The sequence below is a fragment of the Arvicanthis niloticus genome, chromosome 12 (genome assembly GCF_011762505.2).
Source record: "Arvicanthis niloticus isolate mArvNil1 chromosome 12, mArvNil1.pat.X, whole genome shotgun sequence".
NCBI lineage: Eukaryota > Metazoa > Chordata > Mammalia > Rodentia > Muridae > Arvicanthis > Arvicanthis niloticus.
In genome coordinates this window covers 54,462,348-54,483,937 of record NC_047669.1, presented here as the reverse complement: position 1 = coordinate 54,483,937, position 21,590 = coordinate 54,462,348, and positions in this window count along the sequence as shown.

The following is a 21,590-nucleotide window of genomic DNA, read 5'->3' as shown; positions in this document are numbered from 1 at the left end:
AAGAATCAGCTGTGATTAACAAGATACCAGAACTACTAAAGTGAAACCTATGCATTACTGGGACTATTGATGCTGATTAGCTGGAACTTTGAAATTAGTGATGATTAAGAAGAGACCAGCATCATTAAGGTGAAATCTTCTAGAAAGTGTTTTCTGAAAGCACACAAAGCTGTGTTTCAGAGACAGCCAAGGATGTACCTTGTGCTGCAGCTAGACCTGGTAATGTGTAAAAGTCACCCTGGTGGTACTGGGTTTAAAGACAGGAAGAGGTCATGAAGAGCAGCTGAGACTCAGCACAGTGAGAGGCCATGGAAGGCCATTGAAAAAAATGTAGTCTCATTTGCAATTGATGGCCCAGAACTGAAGTGGTCATGCAAAGGAGTTGAGGCTTGGCACCATGAAGAGAGAGAGCCTATGAGAAGCTATTGGTGAAGCCAAGTTGCAGCAGAAGACAGCAGTGTTTTAGAGATGTGAGTACCGGGAAGACCACCAAGAACAGCAGCAGCAGTGGAGTACAGGCAGTTGGAGCCTAGAAGACAAAGTGTGTGCTCCCAAGGTCAGAGCTGGAGAAGTGACCCAAGGCCTTAGAGGAGCCAAGAAGATTGTGAATAAATCCTAGACATTGCATGGTTAGTTTGTTGTGCTTTGGATTGACTGTGCCCTGATATTTTTCCCTCTTAAAGGAAGAAAGTATTTTAGTGGAGCACACAGTTCAGAGATTTTGAATTGTAAAATGTCTCTGAATTTTAAAAGAGATCGGATATTTTAAAGGTATTAAAATTTTAACATGTAAGAATTTGTAAAGACCATGGGACTTTTAAAGTTATTTAAATTTTTGGGATGAATAAGTATGGGTAGAGTCTTAATAGTGATATATTTGTGTGTCAAGTTGACAAGGGGTCAATTATATTGGCTGATTTTGTATGTCAACTTGACACAAGCTGGAGTTATCACAGAGAAAGGAGCTTCAGTTGAGAAAATATCTCCATGAAATCCAGCTGTAAGGCTTTTTCTCAATTAGTGATCAAGGTTGGAAGGGCCCATTGTGGGCAGTGCCATCCCGAGGCTGGTAGTCTTGAATTTTATAAGAAAGCAAGCTGAGCAAACCAGAGGAAGCAAGCCTGTAAGTAACATGCCTCCATGGCTTCAGCATCAGCTTCTGCTTCCTGACCTGCTTGAGTTCCAGTCCTGACTTGCTTTGGTGATGAACAGCAATGTGGAAGCTTAAGCTGAATAAACCCTTTCCTTGTCAACTTACTTCTTGGCCTTAATGTTTTGTGTATGAATATAAACTCTGACTAAGAGATGAGTGATTGATAGTTTTTATTTTCTTGTTTATTTTTTAAATGTTTCCATTACTAAAAATTGCTAATTTTTCTCACATCGTATATGCTAATTACGGTTTCTTCTTCTTTTACTATATGAGGATTTTCTCTCCTCCCATCCATGTCCTCCTCTTTCTCTTATTAGAAAAAAAGGAGGGGAAGGGGTTCTAAGAGATAATAAAATGAAATAATCAAATACTAAACCAGCAGAATAGGAAAAACAAGAACAAAGAAGCACCCAAGACATAACAAGAAACAAACAAACAAACAAAAACTCAAAACAACTGCAACAACAACAACAAAAACAGATATAGACACAGAGAAGGGTTCAACTCTTTGGCATATTCCCATTTTCTATAAAAACCTTAAATTGGAAGCCATATATAAATTTAAAGGACACTCTTCCTTCTATTCCTTGGTTTTCCATGAGCACTGAGGGAAAGAATTTGATGGAGACATCCAGTTGAGGGCTAAGCGTTCAGAAGTCTCTCTCTCTCTCTCTCTCTCTCTCTCTCTCTCTCTCTCTCTCTCTCTCTCTGTGTGTGTGTGTGTTTTCTCTCTCTCTTTCTATGTATGTGTGAGAAACTCTCTCTGTCTGTCTCCACTTCTGTCTCTGTCTCTATTTTCTCTTATTTTATGTATATTGGTGTTTTGCCTATACATATGTCTAAGCCCAACTTGAGAGCCTGGTTCAAGAAAAAGATTAAATAGAGAGCATCTCTGAAGTCTAAACATTTGTAAACATGATTCATTCAGTTTTACTTAAACACAATCATTTTTTTAGAACAGTGTAAGTTAATCTATACTGTTCTATCCTGTAGGAAGCCGAGGTTAGCGGTGATACATCCGCCATTCCAAGATGGTGCTGGCATCCCTTGTCTCCACTAGTAAACAACTAACTGCGCATGTGCAAGAGGCAAAAAGCGCGCCAAAAATCACTGCCCATCCCGGGGCGTATTATGGGTAATGAGTGAACAGCCAATCAGAAGTGAACACGTCTCTCTAGGGTGTATTTAAGCTGTGCCTCTTCCAGTCTTTCGGTCTTTCCGCTTCTGCTTATACAAGAATAAAGCCTCGTGTGGTAACCACCCGAACACCGCCTCTCATGTCTCTCTTCCACGGGCGAAGGGGATTCGGGAGGCACGTGGAACACTATACAGTATAAGAAGAATCTCAAAATTCTCATAAGTTTCTAGCATTTCTACAAAGTTAATATAATAGCTATGTTTAAATCCCTATTTGCAAACTTGAGATAATATTTTAAAATTTATATAATGTGTAATCTAGAGTAATCTAAGGAATGTATAACTTTGTGTTCAACTATTATTGCAGGGCTTTTTTTTTGCCACAAGGCTAAAGTAATCTGTATACCATTTCTAAAGTTCCAAGAGCAAAAAATATCTTAGGCTCTCTCTCATGTTATATGTATTTCACTTCTCAAGAAGTTTGTTTCCTTTCAATATGTCCTATATTGTATCTAAAGTTTAATTATTTAGCTTATTTATTAGAACTTCTTAAAAGTGTTAATTAATATTCAAATTATAAGGTTTCCTTATTTCAAACATAATTTACGTTTCCTTTGATCCTCTTTCTTCGTCCCCCATCCACTCTCATATGTATTTGTACCCAACAAAATTTTACAAAATGTGTGATCCTGTTTATTTAAATATCAAAGAAATGGAAAGTAATTTATATTTGATATTAGGGAAATGAGGCCTTCAAAAACAGGAGCACTGAGTCTTTGTATCATAGAAGAAAATGTTGGTGGGTGGCAGGGGTTGAGTAATTCTTGATCCTGGATGATTACTTGTATTGTTGAAGAATGGGTTCTCTTTCCTCAGTGTCTATATGTATCATGTACTTTACCTCAGGATTAAATGGTGTAGTTAAACGCTGATCATCTTGACAGTAAGTACTTTAAGCATATATAGCATTGTGACTATGGAGCAGAGACATTTTGTGCTCACTAAATATTTCCTGTTCTCTTTAATTTCCCCAGGCTCTGTTGCAGTTAATTTTGAAAACTCTGACCAGAAAAGACAGAGATTTGAATAGCACGTGTCATTTCTTGGCTAAAGCATTTAAGAGCTTATATCTTCTTCTGTCTGTCCGTTTCACTTCCATGGTGTCCTTGAAGTCCACTTGTTCCAGATGCTGTCACTAGCAGACAGAATTAGACTTCCCAAACAACATCAGTCTTTATGTGTTGGGGAAATGAACCTGTGTTGCATTAAGCAGTTAGTATTTTTCCTTAGAAGGCAGAACTAATTATCTTAATACCAAATGTCAACAACACAAACAATAAACAAATTAATAAAATTTGTTCATAAATAACAAAGGGCCTGACCTATATCCACTTTTTTCTTGCTTGGCCAAAAAGAAAAACATAAATAAGGCAAAGGTAGTAGAATTATGAAATTTTTTCTCATTTACTTTAATTAATTTTTCTTTAAATAGTTATTTCCAATTGCCCTGAGGTCAAAATATATATTTCAAATTTTTATAAATACTATTCAAGAAAAAAATAAATTATGTACATAAGATGCACCCAAATACTGCACAGGAAAGTGTTAACAACACTAGCAGAGTAGCACAAAAATGTTATTGGATATTTGTAGATCGAGAAATATACAATGTATTCTGTGTAAAAGCCATTAGGATGAATTAAACTTGCAATTTATAATTGATTTCTATATTTATCTACAATTAAAATTTAATTATCATGGTTGATGTCATGGAAGTATTCTTTCTAAACTAGACACAAAACACAAAGAAAATACAAACAGAGTTAGATTGAGAGAAGTATCCTATTTAGTAAGAAATAGAGCTATTTCATTTCCTCAAGTGAAAGATACATACATTTCCAATCTCTCAATATTTAATAGGTAAATTACTGTGTAATAATTAAACTTGATTTGTTGTTTGTAATAATTCATAAAATTAAAACTGAATTACTAATTTTATATAATTTTTATATTCCCCACAGATATGCAACATTTAGGAAATAAGAAGGGCACAGCCATGACTGTAGCACAACTGTGTCACACATCTCAGTGACACTGAGCCAAATGCTGGTTCTCCCATTGTGGTATCTTATATGTTGCATTTCTGATCTCTGCATGTTGCATTCGGTAGGGGACATTTTACATTATGATTCACTTATGTCTTTTTTCCTCCCAGATAATTATTTCTGCTCTTAGAGAAGTAATCTTATCTGCCCCTACCCAGAGTCTTTCTTGCCACAGAGATTGTGAGGAGCACAAAATAAATTGGATAGCCCCAGAGTTCTCTTGGCATATTTGTACCTAGGCAAACTCAGAAACAATAGACTTGTCAAGAGATCAGTTTACAGGCTTCCTTCTATAAGTAGTCTTCAGGACATTGTCCCCAGAAAATAAAAACTTACTAACAAAGTTAGTTTTCTTAATACAACCCTTGATAGTATACAGAGATGATATGAAATTAATATAAGAGAAATATAGAATTTGTAACTCTTAAGGAGACAAACTCACCTTAAGTTACATGAAGATCTTTTACTGGGGCTGGGCAGGGGGAGAGAACAAATGATCAGAACAAGTCAGCCTGCAGGCCAGGAGAGCTTTCAAACTGATAAGCTAGACTAACTCACAAGTTGTCCTTCAACGACTCCACACTATACAAGGCTTGGAATCTTGTCCAGAGTGAGTCACATGTCCTTCTTTTTATCTGTTTAATATTTCAATTTCCTGAGGATTATAATGTCATGAATACTCACATATTCTAAAATGGTTTGAGACTGATAACACTTATTTTCTCTATACTTGTATCACTTGTCCCGTGACAGAATCATATGATCTGTACTTCTTTTGAAATCATAAGTTTGCCTCTTTTGTAGAATCTGTATAACTAAAGAAACATATTGGATGCTAGATAGTCCAGATGCAATATTCTCCCAGCCATGGTCTTTGACTTATCAATCCATCACTCAGCTAGCCTCTTATTTATCCTCTCTGCTAGAACATGTCTGAATGCTGGGGGCTGACTCCTAGCATAAGAATAGTTAAATTAAATATACCATATTTTTGTTAATAGCTGTGACTTGATCTTACTCAAGAGTTGTGTATTGACTAGTTTTTTTTTTTTTTTTAAGTCAATACAACACATGGTAGAGTTTTTTTGGGGGGAAGAGCAAACATCAATTGAGAAAATATTCCCATAGATTGTCCTATACCTGTAGACATAATTTAAATTGTAATTAATGTGGGAGGGTACAGATCTACTGTGTGTAGGGCCATTTCTAGGTGGGTGGTCTAAGAAGTGCATAAGGGAAAAGTCTGAGCAAATCATAAGGAGCAAGTCAGTAAGCAGCACTCCTCCATAGCCTTTGCCTCAGTTTATGATGTCATTCCTGTTCTGAGTTTCTTTTTTTTTTCTTTTTTTTATTAGATATTTTATTTAAACTTCAGATGGCATCCCCTATCCCCATTCCCCCCCCCATCCCCCTTAGGAAACCCCTATCCCATATCCCCTTTTCCTTTTTGCATTTATACATTGTTTTAAAATAATGTTAATCATAGGCTTTATAAGTTTGGAATTGTTCAATCAGAGGTGTAACCCACTGACCAACCTAGATATAACAACTATCTTTGACTGGTGGAGGTACATGAATATCTGCCTCCCTGTCTCCCCCCTCTTTCTCTCTTTCATCACCTAGCTTCTCCTCTCCTTCTTCTTCTCCTCTTCTTACTCCTTTTCTTCCTCTCAGTACTCCTCCTACCTTAGCTCCTCCTACATATCACCCTTCCTGTTAAAATGAAACTTTTCTCTAAAATACAATTAGAGCATAATTATGCCAATTTGTACAGGTGAGGTACAGGATAGTCCTAATACCCAGTCCATCCTTTTGTTGACTAACCAGCACCTCTGTCATCTATTCTAACTAAAACATTTAGTTCTGAACCTGGCGTTAGGATGAATGTCAGCTGACGACCATCCACTCAAATCTTTTCTCTTAAGGTCAATAGCTATATGTTTTCAACCCCATCAGAAATCCAGAATGACTGAGTTAACTATAATTGTGGGAAGCACAAATAATAGTCTCTAAAACTTAGCCAATTTATAGAGACCTCTGAACACCTGGACACTCGCTCTACTTCAAAACATTGGAGCATCTGTTCTTCTGCCTTCTGGCACAGGATCATCTGACAGGCCTTAGTGCTGCAGAATTATTAAGGGCTGATTACTCTGTCTAGGCAGATATAATCAGTTGACTATTCTGCAAGTGTGTCCTTTTCTGGACAGTAATTTGTCTGTAGAAGGAAAGTGGCAATTCATGCCTAGTGGCTGTCTCACCACAACTGGAGTAACTCCAAGGATGCTCAATTTCTTCTTAGAATTCAATATATGAAGATTTCCAGAGCAGACAGGTCTCTAGTGAAAATGAACATTAATACTGAAATGTTTGTCATGTCAATTCTAAGGATTTCTGATGTTTTGAAAACCAGCTATCCATGTAAGGTAATCTGGACTGTTGCCTGTTAACTCCACGCAGCTATTTCTTAATAAAACATAGAGAAGACCCTTATAATAAACTCCAAGTCATGAATTTGCTATAGTCCCTTAACTCACAGGCTGACCATCTCAAATCAGTTAAAAAAAGTTAAAGAAGGACTGGGTCTAAGCTTTGTATTCCTAAATCTGTTATACTGGTACAATGCCTATGAGAGTAACAATATTCATCTCACTCTTATATCACTAAGAAGCTCATGCCAATGAAAACCTTAAAATTTGTAAACAAAGTAAATTGATGCCATTTAAGAATTTATATCTTCATCTTGATATTAATTATACAGATTTCTACTAATAAGTTATGGCTATGCAATAAACCATAGCTAATCCTCTCTATTCTGACAAAACCACTACTTTCCCTAGAGAGACAGCCCAACATTTACCACCTTAGTCCCCAAGCCCAGGGAATAGGGGCGCTGACTCATCGTTAGCTTCTTCAAGCTGATTATGGACGTTGAGATATTAGAAGAGGAGTGGGGGCGGGGGGAGAGCAAATTGACAATCCTCTGATCCTGTGTCTTCTCTGCCTCCAGATGGAATTCCCGGACCTCAGAGGTTTGAGCAGGTCTGCCCAGCTTGCTTGTTGAGTAGATACGCCAAGGCTGATCATTCTGCAATATACAATTCTCAAAACAAATTTTAGTATCAAGATAGTTTTTTTTTTAAAGAGGGCTGACATTTTATTAAGAATGTTGGTTCTAACCGCTTTTCTATTTTCCCCCCTCTTTTATTGGATATAATATATATATTTCAAATTTTATCCCCTTACCATATTTCCCCCACCACCCAGGAACCCCTTATCCCATCCCCCCTCCTCCTGCTTCTATGAAGGTGTTTACCCACCTACCCGGAGCCCCCCTCCCCACCCTCAGTTTCCCCCACCCTCAGTGCTCAGCCTTCAGGGTACCAATGACCTTGTCTCCCACCTATGCCCAACAAGGCCATCCTCCCCTACATATACAGCTGGAGTCATGTGTCTCCCCATATGTGCTCCTAGGCTGGTGGTTTAGACCCTGGGGAGCTCTGGCTGGTTGGTATTGTTGCTCTCCTCAAGGGGCCACCAGCCCTTAAAGTTCCTTCAATTCACTCTCTAACTCCTCCATTGGGAATCTTTGATCAGATTAATGAATAGCTGTGGGTATCTGTCTCTGGGTATGTCCGACACTGGTGGACCTCTAAGGAGACAGCATTATCAGGCTGCTGTCAGCTTTCCCATCCTGACATCCCTATCAGCGTCTATTTTTGGTGACTGCCCATGGAATGACTACCCAGATGGAATGATCTCCCTATAACGCCCCCTTCAGATTCTGTCCCACACTTTGTCTCCATATTTGCTCCCTTGGGTATTTAGTTACTCCTTCTAAGAAAGACCTAGGCATCCTCACTTGTTCTTTCTTCTTCATGAGCTTCATGTCATCTGGTAGTTGAATCTTTGTTGTTTCAAATTTTTGGGCTAATCTCCACTTATCAGTGAGTAAATACAATGTGTGTTCTTTTGTTATTGGGTTACCTCACTCGGGATGATATTTTCTAGTTCCATCCATTTACCTAAGAATTTCTCGAATTCATTATTTTTAATAGCTGAGTAATATTCCATTGTGTAAATGTACCACGTTTTTTGTATCCATTCCTTTGTTGAAGGGCATCTGGGTTCTTTCCAGCTTCTGGCTATTATAAATAAGGCTGCTATGAACATAGTGGAGCATATGTCTTTGTTATTTGTTGGGGCATTTTCTGGGTATATGCCCAGGAGTGGTATAGCTGGGTCCTCAGGTAGTGCTATGTCCAATTTTCTGAGGAACCACCAGACTGACTTCCAAAGTGGTTGTACCAGCTTGCAACCCCACCAACAACGCAGGAGTGTTCCTCTTTCTTCACATCCTCGCCAGCATCTACTATCACCTGAGTTTTTGATCTTAGCCATTCTGACTGGTGTGAGGTGGTATCTCAGTGTTGTTTTGATTTGCATTTCCCTGATGACTAAGGATGTTGAGCATTTCTTAAGGTGCTTCTCGGCCATTCGAGTTTCCTCAGTTGAGAATTCTTTGTTTAGCTCTGTACCCCATTTTTTAATGGGGTTATTTTGTTGTTTGGTGTCTAATTTCTTGAGTTCTTTGTAAATATTCGATATTAGCCCCCTATCGGATGTAGGATTGGTAATGATCTTTTCCCAATCTGTTGGTTGCCGTTTTGTTGACAGTTTCCTTTGCCTTACAGAAGCTTTGCAATTTGATGAGGTCCCATTTGTCGATTCTTGATCTTAGAGCATAAGCCATTGGTGTTCTGTTCAGGAACTTTTAACCTGTGCCTAGGTATTCGAGGGTCTTCCCCAACTTCTCTTCTAATAGTTTCAGTGTATCTGGCTTTATGTGAAGGTCCTTTATCCACTTGGAGTTGAGCTTTGTGCAAGGTGATAAGAATGGATTAATTTGCATTCTTCTACATGTTGACCTTCAGTTGAGCCAGCACCACTTGTTGAAAATGCTGTCCTTTTTCCACTGGATGGATTTAGCTCCCTTGTCAAAGATCAAGTGACCATAGGTGTGCGGGTTCATTTCTGGGTCTTCAATTCTATTCCATTGATCATCCTGTCTGTCTCTGTACCAATGCCATGCAGTTTTTATCACTACTACTCTGTAGTACAGTTTGAGGTCCGGAATGGTGATTCCCCCAGAGGTTCTTTTATTGTTGAGAATAGTTCTTGCTATCCTAGGTTTTTTGTTATTCCAAATGAATTTGTAAATTGCTCTTTCTATCTCTATGAAGAATTGATTTGGAATTTTGATGGGTATTGCATTGAATCTGTAGATTGCTTTTAGCAGGATAGCCATTTTTACTAAGTTAATCCTGCCAATCCAGGAGCATGGGAGATCTTTCCATCTTCTGAGATCTTCTTCAATTTCTTTCTTCAGAGACTTGAAGTTCTTGTCATACAGATCTTTCACTTGTTTGATAGATTCACTCCAAGATAATTTATTTTATTTGTGGCTATTGTGAAGGGTGTCCTTTCCCTAATTTCTTTCTCTCCCTGTTTATCCTTTGAATAGAGGAAGGCTACTGATTTGTTTGAGTTGATTTTATATCCAGCCACATTGCTAAAGTTGTTTATCAGGTTTAGGAGTTCTCTGGTGGAAGTTTTAGGTTCACTTAAGCATACTATCATATCATCTGCTAATAGTGAAAATTTGACTTCTTCCTTTCCTATTTGTATCCCTCTGACTTCCTTTTGTTGTCTAATTGCTCTAGCTAAGACTTCCAGTACTATATTGAATAGGTAAGGTGAGAGTGGGCAGCCTTGCCTAGTCCCTGATCTTAGTGGGATTGCTTCAAGTTTCTCTCCATTTAGTTTGATGTTGGCTACTGGCTTGCTGTATATTGCTTTTACTATGTTTAGATATGGGCCTTGAATTCCTGATCTTTCCAAGACTTTTAACATGAAGGGATGTTGAATTTTGTCAAATGCTTTCTCAGAGTCTAGTGAGATGACCATGTGGTTTTTCTCTTTGAGTTTATTTATGTAGTGGATTACATTGATGGATTTCCGAATATTGAACCATCCCTGCATTCCTGGGATAAAGCCTACTTGATCTTGATGGATAATTGTTTTGATGTGTTGTTGGATTCGGTTTGTGAGAATTTTATTGAGTATTTTTGCATCAATATTCATAAGAGAGATTGGTCTGTAGTTCTCTTTCTTTGTTGGGTCTTTCTGTGGTTTAGGTATGAGTGTAATGGTAGCTTCATAGAATGAATTGGGTAGTGTTCCTTCTGTTTCTCTTCAATGGAATAACTTGAAGAGGATTGGTATTAGGTCTTCCTTGAAGGTCTGAAAGAATTCTGCACTGAAACCATCTGGCCCTGGACATTTTTTTTTGAATGCTGTCTCTGTGCCCTTTGGTTAGTCTGGCTAAGGGTTTGTCTATCTTGTTGATTTTCTCAAAGAACCAGCTCCTGGTTTTGTTGATATTTTGTATAGTTCTTTTTGTTTCAACTTGGTTGATTTCAGCCCTTAGTTTGATTATTTCCTGCCGTCTACTCCTCTTGGGTATACTAGCTTCTTTTTGTTCTAATGCTTTCAGGTTTGCTGTCAAGTTGTTAATGTATGCTCTTTCCACTTTCTTTTTGTGAGCACTTAGAGCTATGATTTTTCCTCTTAGTACTGCTTTCAATGAGTCCCACAGGTTTTGATATGATGTGTCCTCATTTTCATTTAAATTTAAAAAGTCTTTAATTTCTTCCTTGACCAAGTTATCATTGAGTAGAGCATTGTTCAGTTGCCAAGTGTATGTGGGCTTTCTGTTGGTTTTGTCCATGTCAAAGACAAGTCTTAATCCATGGTGGTCTGATAAGGTACTAGGGATTATTTGAATCTTTTTGTATGTGTTGAGGCCTGTTCTGTGACCAATTATATGGTCTATTTTGGAGAAGGTACCATGAGGTGCTGAGAAGAAGGTATATTCTTTTTTTTGGGGGGGGGGGATGAAATGTTCTATAGATGTCAGTTAAGTCCAATTGGTTCATAACTTCTGTTAGTTTCATTGTGTCTTGATTTAGTTTCTGTTTCCATGATCTGTCCATAGCTGAGACCGGGGTGTTGAAATCTCCTACTATTATTATGTAGGGTGCAATGCATGCTTTAAGTTTTAGTAAAGTGTCTTTTATGTATGTGGGTGCCCTTACATTTGGGGCATAGATGTTGAGAATTGCGAGTTCCTCTTGGTACATTTTTCCTTTGATGAATATGAAGTGTCCTTCTTTATCTTTTTTGATTACTTCTGGTTGAAAACTGATTTTATTTGATATTAGAATCGCTACTCCAGCTTGTTTCTTGGGGCCATTTGCTTGGAAGATTGCTTTTCAACCTTTTACTCTGAGGTAGTGTCTGTCCTTTTCACAGAGGTGCGTTTCCTGAATGCAGCAAAATGTTGGGTCCTGTTTACGTATCCAGTCTGATAGTCTATGTCTTTTTACTGGAGAATTGAGTCCATTGATATTAAGAGATATTAAGGAAAAATGAGTGTTGTTTCCTGTTATTTTTGTTATTGGCAGTGGAGATATGTTTGTGTAGCTACCTTCTTTTACGGTTTTTGGAAGATTACTTTCCTGCTTTTTCTAGGTTGTAGTTTCCCTCCTTGTGATGGAATTTTCCACCAATTATCCTTTGAAGTGCTGTGTTTGTGTTGAGATACTGTGTAAATTTGGATTTGTCATGGAATATTTTGGTTTCTCCATCAATAATGATTGACAGTTTTGCTGGGTATAGTAGTCTGGGCTGACATTTATGTTCTTTTAGGGTCTGTATGATATCGGTCCAGGATCTTCTGGCTTTTATGGTCTCTGGTGAGAAGTCTGGTGTAATTCTTATAGGTCTGCCTTTATTTGTTACTTTGCCTTTTTCCCTTACTGCTTTTAGTATTTTTTCTTTGTTTTGTACATTTGATGTTTTGAGTATTATGTGGCGGGAAGTATTTCTTTTCTGGTCTAAACTATTTGGAGTTCTGTAGGCTTCTTGTATATTTATGGGCATCTCTTTTTTTAGGTTAGGGAAGTTTTCCTCTATAATTTTGTTGAGGATATTTACTGGTCCTTTAAGTTGGGAGTCTTCCGCCTCGTCTATTCCTATTATCCTTAGGTTTGGCCTTCTCATTGTGTCTTGGATTTCTTGTATATTTTGGGTTAGTAGCTTTTTGTATTTTGCATTTTCTTTGACAGTTGTGTCAATGTTTTCCATGGTATCTTCTGCACATGAGATTCTCTCTTCCATCTCTTGTATTCTGTTGGTAATACTTGTGTCTATGACTCCTGATCTTTTTTTTAAGTTTTCTATCTCCAGGGTATTCTCCATTTGTTTTTTCTTTATTGTTTCTACTTCCATTTTTAGATCCTGCATGGTTTTGTTTAATTCCTTCTCCCGTTTGGTTGCATTTTCTTGCAATTCCTTAAGGGATTTTTGTGTTTCCTCTTTAAGGGTTTCTATCTGTTCTTTGAGAGTGTTATTTATGTCTTTCTTAAAGTCCTCTATCATCATCATGAGAAGTGATTTTAATTCTGAATCCTGCTTTTCTGGTGTGATGGGATGTTCAGGGCTTGCTATGATGGGGGAACTGGGTTCTGATGATGCCATGTAACTTTGGTTTCTGTTGCTTACGTTCTTGCGCCTGCCTTTTGCCATCTGGTTAATTCTAGTGTTACCTGTACCTTCTGTCTCTGATTGAAGCCTGCCTTTCCAGTTGTCTTGCTTGCGTTTGGTCTTCTAGGGGTCCAGATGTCTCTGTGATTTTTTCCAGCTGCCCTGATTACAGTGGTATCTCTAGGATGCCTCAGGATATGGTGCCTCCAAGGTAGCAGTCCAGCTAGTTGTCTGCTGTTCTGGGTGCAGTGTCTCCTCTTGGATATCTCAGGATATGTTGTCTGACACTCTGAGTTCAGTTGTTCCTCTGTGGCTCTGGGTTGAGTGGACCTTCCAGTATGTCTCAGGCAGAATCCAGGGTCCACACAACTGCAGACCTGGCAGAGGTCTGGTCCAGGCTTCAGACCCGGGAGATGGGCAGAAGGGGGGTGCTAGCCGGCAGGGGCTTGGTGGGGGGTATCTGCTGGATTCTGAGCACTCAGGGCACCCAGCTATGAGCTCAGGGTAGTATGTGGGTTTTCCTACTTAAAGCTGGTTGTGGGATCTGTGGAGCCCCCAAAATGTGTCTGGCGGCGGTAACCGGGGTGCACTCACCAGCAGGCCTCAGACCAGAAGAGGGGTGAGCAGCGGAAGGGGAGTGCTAGCGCTGGCTATGGGTTCTATGGATCCCCCAGAATGTGTCTGGTTGTATCCGGGGTGCACTCACAAGCTGGCCGGGCAGAGGTCCGGCCCAGGCCTCCCTGAGTTTCTTTAATGATAGATTTTCATCATTCTCTCTAAGTAGTTTTATTATAGTGAATAAAATGCTGAGATAATAGATATATAATAGACAGCATATATATATATATATATATATATATATATATATATATATATACTCTGCAGACGTATTTTTATAAATATGACATATAAGTGATAAATAAATAGATATAAATAAATAGATAGATAGATAGATAGATAGATGATATGCAGAAATAGAGAGCCAAAGAAAAAACAATAAAATGGGAGATAATGCACTATACAAACATCAATTCGTATACCTACATACATACTTACTCCTAAACAAACATATAGACATTATTATATCATGAAATACTTTGACCTGTTAAGACTAAATTCTTCAACATGACAGATTATTGTATTTTTGAATTAGGAAAATACAAAATATCATTTAAAAGAAACTAGCAGTATTTTCTGTAGAGTGATCTTTGTAATAACCATAACTTGCAATTCACAAAGGTAATGGGCAAATTTCTTATTGAAGTTTTACCATTTTTTATTATTTATATGAAAATATAATTACATCATTTCCCTTTCCCTTTTGTTTTTCCAATTTCTCGCACATCACCCTTGGCTTTTCTTGTTCTCAAATCCATGGCCTTTGGCCTCTTTTTATTTAAAAATGGATCCTTGAATAGCCTGAGCAGACAAAGTTTCAGTAGTATAAAAGTTGGAGAATGCATTGCCCTCTTCAAGCTTCTTGACTCTGAAAAAAAATGGAAAGAAATGTACATTGCATTATGCTCAAATGATTTAGTCTCAAGTCATATGAAAAGCACTTCATCTTTTTATCATTGCTGCTGCCCTCCTCTGACCCTTCGTGACTCCATCACATCTGTCTGATGATGCAGTATTAGTCACAGCTTGATTGAGGGGCTTATTGATTTCAGCTCCTGCTCTCTACTATATATAAATAAGACTGAAAATGAGAGGGTTTAAATTTGGTAATGACAAAGAAGACTCTCATAGCATCTGCAACATTTCTTGATGATTTATTTGATGAGCAGTTAGAAGAGGATCAAACTCAGGAAAACTATTCACCTGAGAAAGGACTGGCACAGCCAGTAAACTCAAAAGACATCTAACTCAAGGAATCCTTAACCCTTAGTGAGAAAGTCTTTGATGACATCGTAATATTTGTTCTGCACAAGAAAGTAAATATTCAAGAAAAAAAATAGTTATAAGATATGAATTGTTGAAGATGAATATTCTAGTATAAATTTATGTTATATTAAATATATGTGTATATATAATATGAATGTGATAAAAACATGTATATTTATATTCATATACTAACAAAAGCATAGAACAAATGCTTTTCTGGGTTTGTCTAGAATATGACCTAAAAGTAAACAAATATCAAAAGGATGAGTGAGAGAAGGAGAGAAGGAATGTGATGTACAATGAAAGGCCATCTCATCAGTCCTCAGTTGCAAATGTCATTGGTTCTTGCAAGAATCATTTGCACTAATGCTATAATTTTCTCTTTTAAGATAGTAACCTGTGAGGGAAAAATGGAAAACATTTTAGTCTTGACGTTGAACGCTTGTTAAATGAGGAAGGTCAGTGCAATTGAATCCTTTGCCTTTAGCTTGTATTTACAAAATAATTGAATTGGTTTTCTGATTGGCTTATATCACAGGATCTTTGGGGATAAAAATAGTCGTCTGACATTCAGAAGAACTTCCTGTTCACCAAGGTGGCCAGAACTAACCTGCCACTATTCTGCTGCCATAATAAATGGAAGACGAGTTAGAATAAATAAATTTAATAAGAGGCATGGTGTGATGCCAAGGTTTCTATTTTAAATTAGAGATTCACTAGATAAATCAACTAAGAGTTTTGGATGCAGAGCAGGCTTAGTGAACGTAAGTGTTCTTTACTAGTATAGATATTATTCCTCCCAGTTCTTGTTTTTAATGTATAGATCCAAAGGATACAAATATTGACTAATACTTTAAAATTTACATATTGTTAGTAACCATTAATAATACATAAAAACATAAATAAAAAATATCTTCCCATGGGGCTGTAACCCCCTTCGGCAATTTCAGTCCTTTCTCTAACTCCTCCATTGGGGATCTTGTGTTCAGTCTAATGTTTGGCTACAAGCAACCAGCACTGTATTTGTCAGGCCATGGCAGAGCCTCTCAGGAGACAGCTGTATCAGGCTCCTGTCAGCAAACACTTGTTGGCATCTACAATAGTGTCTGGGTTTGGTAACTCTATACTGGATAAATCCCCAGGTGGGGCAGGTGGGGCTGTCTCTGGATGGCCTTTCTTTCAGTCTCTGCTCCACACTTTTTCTTCATATTTGCTCCCATGAGCATTTTGTTCCCCATTTTAATAATAACTGAGGCACCCAAACTTTGGTCTTCCTTCTTCTTGAGCTTCATGTGGTCTGTGAATTGTATCTTGGCTATTCTGAGCTTTTGGGCTAATATCCACTATACAGTGCGTGCATATCACATGTGTTATTTTATGATTGGGTTACCTCACTCAGGATATTTTCTAGTTCCATCCATTTCATGAAGTCCTTGTTTTTAATAGCTGAGTAGTACTGAGTAGAAAATGTAAATTACCACATTTTCTGTATCCGTTCCTCTTTTGAAGGACGTCTGGGTTCTTTCCAGCTTCTGGCTATTCCAAATAAGGCTGCAATGAACATAGTGGAACATGTGTTCTTATTATATTTTGGAATATATTTTGGGTATATACCTAGGAGTAGTATAGCTGGGTCCTCGGGTAATACTATGTCCAATTTTCTGAGGAACTTCCAGACTCATTTCCAGACTGGTTATACCAGCTTGAAATCCTACCAATAATAGAGGAGTGTTATTTCTCCACATTCTTTCCAGCATCTGCTATCACCTGAGTTTTTGATCTTAGCCATTCTGACTGGTGTGAGGTGGAATCTCAGGGTTGTTTTGATTTGCATTTCTCTGATGACTAAGGCTGTTGAACATTTCTTTAGGTGCTTCTATGCCATTCAGTATTCCTCAGGTGAGAATGCTTTGGCTCTGTACCCCATTTTTAAATAGGGTTATTGATTCTCTGGAGTATAATTTCTTGAGTTCTTTTTACATATTAGATATTAACCCTCTATCAAATGTAGCATTGGTAAAGATATTTTTCCATTCTGTCGGTTGCCATTTTGTCCTACTGACAGTGTCCTTTGCCTTACCGAAGCTTTGCAATTGTTTAAATTCCCATTTGTCAATTCTTGATCTCAGAGCATAAGCCATTGGTGTTCTGTTCGGGAAAATTTTCCCTGTGCCCATGTGTTTGAAGCTCATGGGTATTCCATGCTCTTTGCCTAATATCCACTTATCAGTGAGTGCACGCCATGTGTGTTCTTTTGTGACTGAGTTACCTGACTCAGGATGATATTTTCTAGATCCATCCATTTGCCTGTGAATTTCATGAAGTCATTGTTTTGAATTGGTAAGTAGTATTCCACTGTGTAGGGCATACAGAAATAAAGTGGATATGTAAAACATTTGTTTAGGGGACGCTTTATTAGTCATATTTTAATTAATCATTTTATTCATTTACATTTTAAATAATATTCCCCTTCCTGGTTACCCCTCCACAACACTTCCCTATTTATAATATACATGCTGGGTTATGAGAACTACTATGTCTCCTTGTTCCTATTTTATACATGAAAGAATGGAATCCCCTCTGTTCAAGTTACCAGCATGATGAAAGCATTCCTGACAAAAAGACTGTTGATAATGCTGGATACTATTGTGAGTTCAGTTGTAGAGTATGTCAAATAAAATTTTACTATAAATATAAAAGCATTTTTGTTGTGTGTTTTCACATTGCATATAAAATCAAGATGACAGATGCTATACTGACATTGATTCACAGGACAATTGTACTATGTCTGAAAAACATAATGTACACATTGATTTGAATGTCTTATTAACAATTTGTCTATGCATGTATATTGGTGTCATCTTTTGTTTAGGTATGCATGTTGATGAAACGTCATTGGTGTAGCTTCTGATGTTTCCAGGAGACAATATCTGGCCGTGAACTCACTGATCCTCAGAGTTTATGATTTTTCTGCCCCACTTCCACAATGACACCTGAGACTTAGTGGGAGCAGTTGTAATGTAATTGTAATAGTAGGGACTTGGCCCCACAGCTGTGGTTGTATTTTCTGTGACAATCTCCATCTGTTGTAGATAAGATTCCTTTAGAAGGTTGAGAACTACTTCTCTGTGTGTGTCATAAAATTTGTAGGAACAAATAACAAATATTTTGCATGAAAAGTTGCTAAGGTTTTTCTGAGCCTTGGGTAAGTCTTACTGTTGTACTGAGTAGAGGGAGTTACCTTGGAGCCAGCATCAGCTAATTGATTGATGTGGTTATAGCTGTAAGTATAATATATTCACAAATCAATACTCCTAACCAATGTTTCTTATCTAAAGGATTCTGTGCTAAGCCTATTGTTCATTTCTATGTACACATTTCAGAAGTTTGGTTATAGTTACATACTCAAGCCTGACTAAAATGAATAAATAAAATGATACACTAGTTTACTGAAATAATTCTATATATGATACTTAACTATTGATAAATCAGTGATCATATTGTTACAAAATAATGTTTGATGAGGTTTGATGACAAACATAAACAACCATTTATGTTCTATGTGTTCAGTTTCCTTGACTTATAAAATATGATCTTTTATATTTTAAATGTAAATATTTGAACTTCATTTTGAAACTACTTTTTAAAATAATGAAAACCACCACTAGCTTTAAAAAGAAAACATGAAAAAAAATGTTTCTTATCTTCCAGGTTATCTGAGAAAAATCAGTAGAAGAAACTAACTGTATTTTTAAGCAAACTTTGGCATTTTCAATATAGTGGTTTAGGAAGAAAACCAGCAAACATGTTAAAACAGTGATGAGCTCACACAGTTTTTAAAAAATAAATTGTTTGATTTAGTAAAAAGTGGGCCTTCCAAACCTTTCTAGATCGATGGTAAGGGTGGGATATAAATTTTCATGTTAATGCCGCTGCTGCATTAACAGAACTGCCCCTTTCTTGTCTTTCACTTACTTAGGATCGAATTGTTGGCTGGGTGTCTGTTATCATCCGGGTGGCTGCATGCCAGATTAGCAATACTGTAAAGCAGAGTCTATCAGCTTCAGGTAGTGTGGCTGGCAGCAGCCTCTACAGCACTTAATTTAATTAGATGAGACTTCCATTGTTGAAACTGCTGAACACAGAGTTTTTCACTGAGCCAAGGAAGAATCTAATTTATTAGACCTTTGAAAGTGAGCTGCAGAATTGTTATTGTGGTGCCTCACAGCAGCTACAATGTTTTGAATATAAATCCTACATCCCAAGGAAGGCAGAATTTCAGAGCCCTCACTTGTGTTTACTGCTGATGCACTAACATCTTTCTAGGGAGCTTTGCACCCTATTATGATTTCAGTTATTGGTGGATTGCAAGAGAGTATAGTCTCCCATTATTATTCCAGGTGTTCTGATGGTAGTTGTATGCCAGGATTAAGCAGAGTACGTTTTACTTCACCTTTGTTTTATTGTGTGATATTGAACCTTCCATTTCACTTCAATAGGCTCATATATAAGAAACAGGACACACATTCCTCTAGAAACAGCAGCAGTTAAAAAGCTTATAAAATAAATCTTAAAAGGAGATATTTAGAACAAATACAATTAAATTTTATTGGACTACTCTCGAGAGTGACACAAAACATCAAACTTTCAAAGCAAACATTAAAAAAACCAAATTATTGTTGCAAAAGAAATAACCTTAAGTAAAATAAAATATGTATCATAAGTAAAACACAACAAAATAAAATTGCAATTACATCATTTTAAAGAAGTATTTACATTTTGATTTGTTTTCAAAAATATTGAAATTATTTAATCCTGACCATCAGGAATATTAATTACATGGGTCTTAGTAGATGTCTTAGTGACCCATGAAATCCTGGTTATGAATGTATAAACCCGTTAGCACTGTTGAGGAAAGAGACAGGAGAAAATCTGAAACCTACTGGTAGACTTATGTTCAGCAAAAGAGATTTTTCTCAATAGAATATAACAGAATTATTGAGCAAGATATCCAGCATTGTCTTCTAGTTTGTTATTATAAAAATGTGTACTCACACAAACATGGATGTACCGGAACTTAGAGAATTCATTTTAGAATACCCATGCATAAAGAAGCAAGATAACTTCTCATTTTAGGTGATTTTTGAGAACAGCAGCAAAAGTTTCTTCCAATGGTGGAAGTAGTGGTTATTTTTAGAGCGTTGAGAGTGCTTTTTAGCAATTCTCCTCATGGTGAGCCTTAGGTCATTTAAAATTTATGCTACCCACTCAACAGCAAAGTTATCAGGATCGTGGACTGTGTGAAAATTGATAACATTCATTGATCAATGATGTATGAACTGAATCTACAACTTGTTTATCTGGCTTCACTGCCTTTCCTTGACATTTTGATTCATAGGCTTGGGAATATATGTATGAAGACACAAACCTGCTGGAGAACAATCAAAACATTTTGGTACTCTAATGCTATATAATTTGTGCAGTGACTTCTGACTCAATTTTATCAAGGGATCAAACTCTGAGTGGCTTTGCGTAGAACATGTTTATTAAGCTCCTGTGAGGATTTTCTAGAGATTTGTTCTTTTATTTCTAATACAGCTGGCATAGAGTCAGTGCACATTTTAAATATAGATACAGTTGGATATCTGTTTCCTGGGTCAAAGAATTTTGTAATTCTTGTAAAATTGTAAACTGATCAGTTGAAATTTTTAAAAGTGATCAGAGTTATAAGATTTATAAGATGTTAAGACAATTAAAATGGATGAGAATAACAAATGTATTGGGCTGGATTTTCTAGTTTGGGCTGGCTATCTGTTCATCAAACTGTGTGGATGCTAAACTTCTTAACACTAATCATCAAAGCCTTCTGTATAGATTGTCTGTCTGTCTGTCTGTCTGTCTGTCTGTCTTTTTGAAATTATTTTGTCATTGGAAACATAGATGATCTCTGAATTAGAGTGACTATTTTATGATTTTCATGCTGTTTTACTGTATACATTTAAATTTGGCTTATCAGGAGTTAAGATTATGCTTTATTATACCAGTAAATTCTACATACAAATATAATCAATATGATTTTTAAAACTAGCATTGTTTATAATAGTTTTTTGAGAATCATTTCCCTCCACTCTTCTGTTGTATGCAGCTGCTCTCTTTACAGTCCCATTTTCGTGACTCCTTCTTGCATATGACACACATCATTCAATCATGTTTCTTATCCTATTCTAGTGCCCATATCTCCCATAAGTGATCAGCCTACTTGACAATCCTGAGCATTTCTTACACATTAATTTAAATAGTCTATCTTTAGCCCAGTAATTCCAAATGAAACTCAAGTTAAATTTTTGTGTCAGTAGCCTCATCGTTGGAAGTTTGTAACCCTGAGAAAAAGAATAAAATTTTAACTCTCTGCCACCTATATCATCTTTGAATATCTGCTGCTACTGTATGAAATGGCTGGATTCTTTCCTGGTATGACAGAAAGATAATAAAAATGGCTGCTTTGGATTTGTCATGAATGAATGAATGAATGAATGAATATAGCTATGAATAGCAATACAGATGTGTCCAGAAGTTAACTGGAATATTTTTCTTTTTGACAAATGCAATATTAGAGCATGTCATTATCCTATAGATATCATACAGAGTACTTCACATTACAGACTAAAGGATAGTCACTCATTGTGACTTTTGTTATAGTAGAG